Source organism: Brachionichthys hirsutus, chromosome 21 (assembly GCF_040956055.1).
Source record: "Brachionichthys hirsutus isolate HB-005 chromosome 21, CSIRO-AGI_Bhir_v1, whole genome shotgun sequence".
NCBI lineage: Eukaryota > Metazoa > Chordata > Actinopteri > Lophiiformes > Brachionichthyidae > Brachionichthys > Brachionichthys hirsutus.
Window position 1 is genome coordinate 2,276,859 of NC_090917.1, and position 10,889 is coordinate 2,287,747.

Here is a 10,889-nt window from a genome sequence, read left to right on the forward strand (position 1 = left end):
CTGGGACCATTTCAGGTGATGACCTCACGATGCTCATCCAGAGAAGGCCCGGAGGACCCAAAGCTGTGTTTGTTATAGTCACAACGACAAAGAAGGCCATGAAAGGAGGAGCCGTGTCCAAACGTCGGACGGGTAGTTTACGTTGAGGATGTTCTGTTTGTAACCGGGTTAGAGGTCATGAACACCGCGGATGTGAATCACGACAAACATTTGAAGGAAATCTCAGCGTGATCTTCTGTAAAAGTGCTCAACCCTGAAAATACAATATTTTTCCAAGTGAAACGCAATTGTGTTTGAGGTGTTTTTTGTAAGATGCGATCCTTGCACCTTTCGCTGCCGGCTGATCCCGATCCCGTCCGGTCGGTGCGTGGTCGGTCACACGACACCGGTGGCCTGTTAATCGTTAAGGGAATCGATTACTTGAATGCACATTAATGGAACACAGATACCGACGTGATGCGTGGTTGCGTTTATGAGGCGAGCAGAACATCCTGCCTCAGAGCGGACGCCAAACAGAGTTTATTCCGCGCTGTGTGATTCCAGCCTTGTGCAATGCTCAGCTTCTAACATTTAAACCAGGCTGAGGTCAGCGTTACGATTCTCCTGCTGACGTTTGCAGAGCTTTTCTTCACGCCAGTAAACAACTTGTATGGTGATGAAACTCCTCTCTCTTTCAAGCAACCATCGCCCGGCTTAAATGAATCATATCCTGTGCCATGCGGTTAACATTTCCAGCATATAGTGCGCAATAATGTATGGATATTGCTGTTGAATTATGTAGATTGCTCATATTATTCCTGATAAAAAGATGATGTAGTGTTTTAAGGATCATGCACACGGTTTTAAAACCACTGTATTGCTACAATTATAACGTGTCTCACCAGCAGGGGGCAGCAAACTGCTTCCTGTGACCTTAATCAGAGGCGATGTTCTCTCTCTATAAATAGAAATTCTGCCCTCAAGGGAGACATTTTTTTCTCTCTAGCCTTTTTTGTCCAGAGGTTCCCCCCAGTCTCCTAAGACGTTTTCATTCTCGCTCTCGCTGAGACGGTAATTGCATGACCCATTAAAGGCAGGGATCACATTAGAGGAAGATGCTTCGGTGAGTTAAAATGATGGTAGCTGTGTCCATTCGTCCACGTCCACACTTTGTTGTATGCAGGAATAGTAATAGTAACTAATTACTCCTTGTTTTACTCAAGTACACATCTGCTTTATTTGGGTATTTCCATTTAATATGCCACCTTCTCCTGCTCTAATTCATAGCCACATTATATTCTGCCATTTTTTAAAATATAAAACACAACAGCTATCTCATTTATAAATGCAATTTATCAGTAAATAAAATAGTTAAAATTATCTCCTGCTTCAGCAAAATATCTAATCAAATACAACCAACCCTCTTTCCTATTTTCTTTCCTTTCATCGTAACTCCTGTTTTGTCCGCATTAAAAGTTTGAGCTGACCCCGGGTGGGCGAGCATGTCTTATTTCATATATGATGAAAACAATGTCACAAGGCTGCCATACAACCAGAAGCAGCATTCAATATGGATGACGGCCTCGCCAGAAAGGCGGCGCCGCCCATCCATACCCTTAGCAACCGCGAGAACACGCGGTGATGCCATTTACTCAGATTGAAGAGTTGAAATATGCATGCCCCGTGTTCCAAGGCGCCCGCAGTGCACGGAAGCAACAAGAATGAGATGAAGCCATTGATTCGGTTCGCCGCCCTCCCCCTGCTGTGAGGCTGACACAGTTAAACCTGATAATAATGTGCCTAATCACGGGCGCTGTGCGTTTCGTGTTGGAGGGAACAATGAGGAAGGGTTACTGTACGGAAGCAGTTCGCTAAAAATAGAACTAGGATTAGATAAATTAGTTATGAGCTCTGGATCACCCCCACAGGGGTCTTTGAGCTGGCTGAGAAAGCCGGAGGCAGGACGGGAAGGGTCCCCTCAGCTGCCACTGAAATGAGGCTCTCGGAGAATACTGCCAGAGTATTGTAGGCCCTTCTGTCTTCATCTGTGCAGCGTTCAACTCGGGATGGTGTCCAGATGAAGCGGTTAATTAGACGACTGTCTGTGGCAGCAGGGCAAGGACCCAGGGCATGACCCTGGGTCCTTCTCCCCTCCTTCCTCCTGTGTAGCCGCCTTCTGGTGGGCAAAAAAACATCCACGTCATTACTGCAAGAGGAAGTAGAAACATCACACATTTTTAAAAAGACATTCTGAATCCGGATCTGCATCTGAATCCACCCGACAATAAGCTGCCGCTTGATTATTGATCTGTGATCATCTCTGGAGAACATTCGGTCACACCTTCGGGTGCAAGGCTTTGGAGAAGTGTCACAGAGCCCAGGCTGATTTCCTCTTTAGTGTTTCATCTGGATGATGAGCAGCTTGTGACAATGAGCCGTCTGCAGGGCAGAGCTCGGAGCCATCTCACAAAAGCGACTTCCCGCCTGATCTATGGCAGGAAGGACCCTGTGAATATTCATAGATTGTTCTCGCCTTGCATTATTAACACACTCATTCCACGCAACGCTGAGATTTATGAATGCTCCGTGGCAGCTGGAGTTTTTAAAACATTAGAATGTTCCGCTTGCCACGGTAGTGCTTTATCAATAGAGAGAACATTCCAGAAATGCAATCATAAATAAAACATCTCTCAACCTCATGAGACGGGCCTGATTAGCTTTAGCTTCAGTGCAATTTAGCGCTGTGCTGCTGGGTATTAAACCATGACTAAATCTGAAAAATCCTAATTCATTACCCAGGGCTTTCTGAGCATTTTACGCCAGCTTTATGGTAGCTTTTTGTTTAATTTCCCCCTCTACGAGGACATGGAGCGTGTAGAGAGAGTGTGTGTGTGTGTGTTGTGCTTCATTATCTTTATGCATGAGTGGAGTTGGGGAAAGAGGAAGGGAGGATGGAGGAAAAAAGATACTGAGAAGTAATGAGAAAGGTGGGCGTGATCGATATCCATAAATATTTGGCCCGAGATGGGACAAACCCTGGGCGTGTGAGACATCGCATCGTTATAGGATCTAAAACAGATCAAATAGGTCAGACATATAACGAACTTGCACAATATTCCTCCAGTCGTTCATGAAACGAGAGCGGCTGTTTGTCATGTGGAACACGTTTCAGAGCAAACCATAATATAACCCAGCTGGGTGGTGACACAATATCTCCGTTAAAGCCAAGCGACGCTCAGAAACGGTGATAAATAAGCCGAGCGGCGGCAGAAAGCTGATTTGTATTCCATCAGCACTCAGGTTTTACAGTTTGGTCTGAGATTTGTGAGCATTGTGCTCTTTGTTTTCACCATCGTTACACCTCCTATTTAGAGTCTACCGGTACTTTAAATCGGATTCAGTATTTTTCCATGGATAGAGGATTTTAAATGGACTCTGAAGGATTCTTCTTCCATATTTCACTATGCAGACTGGCTTTAATTCATTCCAAATAAAGTAATAGAAACCGGATCAATTCAAAGCCATGTCCTTTTTTGAATAATACAACAAACGAGTAGAACTTCCCAAATAAAGGAGGACTTTCCGACTCTTAACTGTGTCGAATATTAAAATGTAATTTAAACACTGCTTCTCAAATAAAGCTCCCTCCTGTTCTCCCTTCATTTGTCATCAAACCGAATCCGTCCGTCCGCTGTGTTATTCCTGCCTGAGGGCACAGCGAGTCCTGAAAATAATGAAATGGGACCTTCCCGCTTTGAATGCCGAACAGTTGCTGCAGTCATAAACTATTTTAAAGGAGTTCAAGAAGCGCTGCAGAGATTTAATTAATTACAACATCTATAGAGCGGCCATAGCTCTTCCCCTGAGTGAAATAACACACAGTCCTCTCACACAGAAAGTCAAACACCTGCAGGAAACACAGGGATGGATATCCCAGCTCTGTTCCCGGATTGAAATGCACCTTCCTGGATTTCCTGCCGTAATGAAGGAATGATCCGGGAGGACGCGCTGCCCTGGGGGGGGGGTTCACCCAGGGCCTGTTGTCCTGTGACCGACCTCTGAGTCGGTGTTTTCTTCAGGGAGTTTGTCCCTATACTTTATGGATCATCAGACCCACTACTCATTGTTTTAATAATTCATAGGTGATAGCATGTAAATCCTGAGCGATGTAAGTCACCCCAGGGTGCATCTGCTGCTCCGATGAATAATGCAGACTGCAGCGAGGTCCCAGGACGCCGGACACACGTCTCCCTCCGCTGTCCCCTCCCTGCCCTCTTTTGATATGGTGTCTTTCATCCACTCCTTCTTTTTCATCAGACTTAAAGCATCTCTTCTGCCTCTCTTCTCTGTCTGTCTCCAGTTTTCTTTTACGTTGCCTCTCCCTCACTGTCACCGTCCATTTCCACTTGTGATTGTTACCATCTTCCTATTATTCTTGTTTTCTCCCCTCGTTCTTCTGAACGATTTTCTTTCCCCTCCCTCCCTCTTTGTTCCGCTGAAAGCATGAAGGAAATTATTCCTCGTGATATTTTTCTTCCCGTCTCTGGGCTGGAGCCGAGTGCTTGACTGACTCGTGAGGAGCAGCGAGGTCAGACCAAGTGACTGCTGCTGTGAGTGCATCGCCTCCCATATACATTCATGTGGGAAAAAAAATAATTACCGGCTTCCATTGCCTGGAAAAGGCACTCCAGAGAAAGCGGCCATTTTATTTATGAAGGAACATACGTGGGAAAACAATTCAGACTTTAAAGTTGGAATTCTAACGGGGGGGGGTCAGAATTCCTCTTGTGCAGGAACGTCGTCGTTCCAGACTTGACCCACATACGACGGACCCGGTTTCTGGCTGCGACAAAATCAAGCAGGGGGAAGCCGTTGTAGCATCTGCGGCGGGCGGGTGATAGTTCAATCAGGTTTAGGAATCCTTCTATGCTTCCATGGTGGAATAATAATAATCAGAATTCCAGTTTATCATTGATCGATTATTAGATATAAAGAACCTGATCAAAAGGTCATGCGGATAAACGAGGAGAGGTCAGTGCGAAACGGTGAGGCGAGTTGAGGACGACACAAACACGGACCAGCGTGGGAGCGTTAGCGCTGGAAAAGAGGACAGCGATGAATGATAATGTCGCAACAGCATGCTAAAATAGAGCTCCAGTACCGCTCGAAAAGTCAGTGCGAGTTGCAAGTGGAACGCCGTCCTCCTCTGTGGAGAGCTGCATGGCAGGAAAGGATTTCTGGTTGGACGCTGAGAGATTTTTACGAGTTGCTGAGCCACACATGCAATTATCGCATGCAGCTAATGCGTCGCTGCATGAAACCTAGGCTTAATAACTTTGATTTAATGCAGTCGCTCGGCTTTGATCCTAAGATTAACTGACTTGCAAGTTGTTTACTGGGAAAGAAAATATTACCCTTCGAGATGATTGATTGTTTTCAATATCGTGCAAAAGATGTAATCAGCGGCGGAATGTCTTTCCTCCTGTTCTGTAATTACCTCAACGGAGTTTGAAGATCGTCTTGACTATATTCAAATCAATAAACGCTGCACGGCCTGGAGACAATCTGCACGGGGGGGGGGGGGGGGGGGGGGGTAAGAAGTATGGCGCTACAGACCCACAATGCATCTGCCTTAAAGGAGCCATATGTTCGATCATAAATGTATCTCACCGCTGTTATGACACTTACTGCAACCACACAGCACTCACCCTATCCTCCTATGGGAAGGTGGATGGAGCTGGAGTAGAAAGGAAGGAGGGGGGGGGGGGGGAGTATGTGTGCATGCATGTATGGTATGTATGCATTGATCTGATGCAGGGTGGGGGAGGTTGGGTGAGAAGTTGGAAGACCCAACCGGCTTTTAGCCCCGGACTGACCCAGACACGAGGCACGGCGGAGAGACGATTAGCTGACAATGAGAAGACGAGTGGCCCCTCCGCCTGGAACACATCTCACCCGGCTTGCATTTACGGTCCCATTAGTGAACCAGCGCTCAGTTATATGTCTTGTATACGGGCCGGCCTGATCAATGAAACGAGATGGACAGGCTGCTCGTGTCTGAGTGGGGGGGGGGGCGTCTCATCCCTGCTCCGTTCCGGAGCGGCCGCTGGGAGAGCGTCGTCTCAGCACTTTGCTTTTGGTGGGGTGAGGAGGGCGAAGCGCGCCGGTGATGAGTCACTTCCACAAGTTGTGTAGTGCAGGGCCGCGGGGGGGGGGCATTCTATCTCGCTGCTCATTAAGCCGGCTGTCGGCCCGCCTGCTCTGCTCGTTTGCACGGGAATGATTAGCTCTGGGAGCAACGGCGTTCCTTCTCCTCAATCGGTTATCGCTGTGTCAAAGGAAAGAAATGAAGCATGCAACAAGGGATCAGAGGTGTAATCATCTGTCAATTTAACAAGTGCATCGTTATAACAAGAGCAAAACGCCAAGAGATGGAGCGATTCGGGTTCCAAAAAATGCGTGAGTGTGCACACGGAATTGCGTGCAGCCGATAAAAAGTCCACATGTGCAGCTGCACACTGCACCACAATCTGCAATCTGCGGTCTCATTTTGTGTCATTTGCACATTTCCTCAGAGATTAGCAATTAGTTTCAGCGGCTCTCTGGAGGAGAGCGGGAGGGGACAACATTCCAAGATGTCCCTGTTGGACGTTGGGAAGACCTAAATCTGGTAATCCTCAAACAAACACACACTCTTTCAGTGATCACTCGTTAAGGCAGTTTCCGAGTCCATCGTCCAAAATGAATCCGTGCACGGAAATATTACGCTTTACTGGGAAGTTGCTGATGATCAATCAGCCAATCACTCTCTGCCCTGCTGATCTTTGCCTCCACATATTTTTCTCGACTTTACGTTGCGTGTAATTTCCCATAGGAGCGAGTAGAGCATCCACAATTACATGGTTTGACAGGGAATGGAACCGGAAGCCTGAAAACATGGACAGGAACGTCTGCGGGATTCCGGAATAGTATATATTTCCACATTAATATTGTGGAAAATTACATGTGGCAGAGCTTGCATGGGAATTACAGACTAAATCTAATTCTTTATATGTAATGGATGTCTGCCTGTAAAATATATTTTAGTTTAAACACTCTCTAGTCTTTAATGGGAATCTGAGGGGAAATGGAACGCTAAGAACGGGATCTGATCTATTACAGTCGCCGCTGGCAGGGAGCTGCTATTATTTTTTACCACTATATCAAATGTGCTATTGGGAGACGGTGTGTTCCCAGGAAATCCTCGTTCTCCGGCTGCATTTCAGAAGATTTCGAGATGCACTGTTATGTCCTATTTCCAGTTGAGGCTAATGCACACATACACACACACACACACACACACACGCACAAACAATAATCCTCAGGACGGCTCCGTGATTCGTGTCGGTTTAATCAAGAATTAATGAAACTTCTGAGCTGGAATTCTGACTGAATAAAATATTCGTCTCAATGAGATGGAGCACGAAGAGAAAGGAGAAAAGACGAGAGGAAGGGAAAGAGAGGCGGACGAGGATTGGTGATCGGAGGTGTCGTCGACGGTGATTTGATACTTGGTACGAAGGGATTCAGAGCCAGGCCTTTCAGCACCGACAAACAGAACTAATGACCGACTCGGATTTAAACTGTCGAATATTTGACATTTACAATGTGGCTCTAAAACGGCAGGTCGACTTGGAAGTGATGGAATCGGCTGATAGAAAATGTCCGGCTTCTGTTCGTAACAGGGATTCACCAAGCTGTCGGTTATTTATGGACTGCAGCAATTCACTTAGCAGGGCTGTCAAAACGGTGAAACATTATAGGAGGCTGATTAACTACTCATTTTATCCCACATTAATAACAGTGTAATAACACAAATATGCCTAATAAAGAAGATTTCTTTGAGCAGTTTTGACGTTTTAGCTACGTATTTGACTCATTCCCTTGGTTCTCCTCCTCCCTTTGGCAATAAATAGCGTGGCGTCACGTTCAGTTTCGTCACCATTTGATGTCGCGGCTTTGGGGTCAGCAGTTTCAGCTAAACACCTCCACAGATTACGAGCCTGTGGCGCTGAACGGCTAATTTAATCCCTCACTCACAGCAGAATAAACACAACCAGATGACATCATTAAAAAAAAAAAAAAAAAACTCAGCAGTGGAACATCAAACGATGGAAACTGATGTCGACATCGTGATGGATACACAACATTTGTGTTTCATTTAGTTTTTACACAGTCAGCCAACTTGTGTTCTTTCAGTTGGCTGCAAAGAAACCTTTTCATTTTTCACTGTTCTCTTGGCAGTTGTGTGTTCACTTAGAGGTTCTGCAGAGCACCATTGCTGACTGAAACTTTACCGACCATTGTTAGCATTCAAGTGAGAATAATTGATTTCTTCTCTCCTCCTGAATGCCAAATCGTGACTCCCCTCCTCCTGCAGTCACTTTTATTTTTCCGGTAGCAATCGTAAATCCCGCACAAATGAATTTTTGAAAGCTTAACCCATTCCAGACGCCTCTTTTTTTCATGCTCATCTCATCTGCTCATACAGATGCGCGATCCGGGGATCATGGGAGAAACCCAGAGCACATCGTCTCCAACACATAGGGAATCAAGCAGCGCTCGCGTCACGATTCCGATTATGTCATCACTTCTCAGCTTCTGGCTGCTAAATTTGCTGTTTCTAGATTGAACCTTGAAATCTGCATTCAGGCAGTCCTGCTTTCCATCCGGACCTTACAAACCGGCTGCACAGTCAGGGTCTGCATGTTTCGAAGGCCGTGTTGGAAGAACAAAATGCATCACAAAAAGGTTCTCCCATTTAAATCCCTGCAAATCCAGCCCAATAATCCAGCCCTCATTTCCGCGTCCCACTTCGGCTCGACTCCGTTCCGGTTGCTCCGGCTGCAGATTGCAGAAAATCAAACGCCTTGTCTCTGATACACAATGCAAGTTATCGGATAAAGTCACCGAATAGATCCCGAACCCGAACCCGAACAGCACAAACACACACGTTGATGGCTGGGAAAGAAATGTGTTTTAAGGCTGGTTTAAAAGTGAGGCGTTTAAGAATGGAATGAGCTTTTAATAATCACAGCCTGGAGGGTTTACATCAAGGCCGGGGAAGAGAGTTGCTGTGCAGAGTTCAAGCCGGCCCCCGTTCTTGGTGTGGATTCCGACTGGAGCTCTTTGATGGGGTTTGCATTTTTTAAGATGTTCCCTATCAAAGCGCGTCTGAATTCATCCCAAGGTTTTAGTTTGCTGCTCTATAAAATATTAGCCAGCTGAGTTTTTCTTTTTTTAAAGAGGCAGAGGGTGGGCAGGTGCTGAGCGGCGTATGACTATATACATGGCAGCACACGCGTGTTGCCCCCAGTCCTCAGCTCCACCTCCATTGTGCATTCCTCATTCCTCCTTTCTGCTGCTGTCCCCGCGTGTCTCCGCCCCGGCCTTCTCCTCAAGCTGTTGCTTTGATATTAGCTGCATAAAAATCTGTGCCAGCGCCACAGAAGTCGGTAATCTGCCCAACTGCAAGGGCTCTTTTGTATCTATCTCGTTCACCTCTTATGGCCTCGCGCTTTTTTAATCCTCCCGCCCTCAACACAATAAAAGAGCGTGCAAATTGTTGCGCTTCTTTCCTCCTTTCTCTTTTTTACGCCATGGAGCAAGTTAGGTGAAATCATTTTCGCAGACTGTGTGGCTTTGATAAGGTTTCCTCCAGGTGTCCTAACAGTCATTTTTGTCCTCTGTTCACCCATTTTTTGTCCCAGAAGGAAGTTGTCATGAGTTCAAATTGCATTTATCACCATAATAAGACCGCAATGGGGCAGCATCAGGAAATACACATTCAAGTAAAATATTATTTTAGATAAGGACATCTGTTCTGCAGCTTTCTTTATTCTTTTGTGTTTCTTTTATAAGATGTCATTTTTTTTATCTATTAGTTGGCTTCTTTTATTTCACTACTTCTACGGCACTGGAGGAAATATGCAGATGGAACAAAAATGTCTTGCCTGTTTATTCAGATTAAATCAAACGTGCTTTGTTTAAGTAATCACACCCAAAAAAATCGAGTCGATATGGTTTTGCAAAAGTTTTAAATCTTTCCTTGTTTGTTGTCTCACAAATCAAAGTGCTAAAAAAAAGAAAAGTCTGCTTTTAAGAATCGACAGTGAAACAAATATGGCGTGTTTCAAATATTGCAGCTTTGAGCGAAATGCTATCGATTGTCTTAGCTCCTCTTCCTGTTAGCGTGCTACAGTTCGCTTATTAGCAATAAATGAGCAGTAGCTGAGGCTAACGGGATTGTCGTTAGTCTTGCAGCTTTGCAAATAGGCCTATTAGAATTCTTTTTTTGCCCTAATCTTTGAAGCGTGCAGGCAGAGTGTGCAAGCTCATTTATTCATGAGAAGAACACGCACATCTGCACCAAATTAAACAAGCATCACTGCGTTAAGCCGAGAGGAAGCGGTGACGTAATCAATCCAGTTATTGATCTCTTATATCTTAGAAGTTATTGATCCGATGTCCAGCAAGTGACATTGATTCAGTCGTACACTGTGTGCGTGCCCCTGAAGCGGAAGAGCGAATAAAACCTTTAACAAAGTTAAAAATAAATAAAACTCCTCGCTCGCTGAGAACTTCCCTTCGAGGTTTCAGAAGCATTGCTGATCGGGTTGCAGCTCTTTAAACCTGATAATAAATGGGGGACGCATCGGACCTCATTACGGTATCGGCATGCGTTTGGGAGTTCGTTACGCCCTGGAGGAAGGAGAGATGATGAAGCTCACGTAGTCTTCAAATCAATAAAATGAGGCAGTGCATGCAAACAATCTTTAGAGAACGCGGATCATTGCCATTGATTTGGTTTTGGTCTGCTTACAGTATCTAATCAATTTCCAATTCATTTAACTTAATATATGACTTAAAAC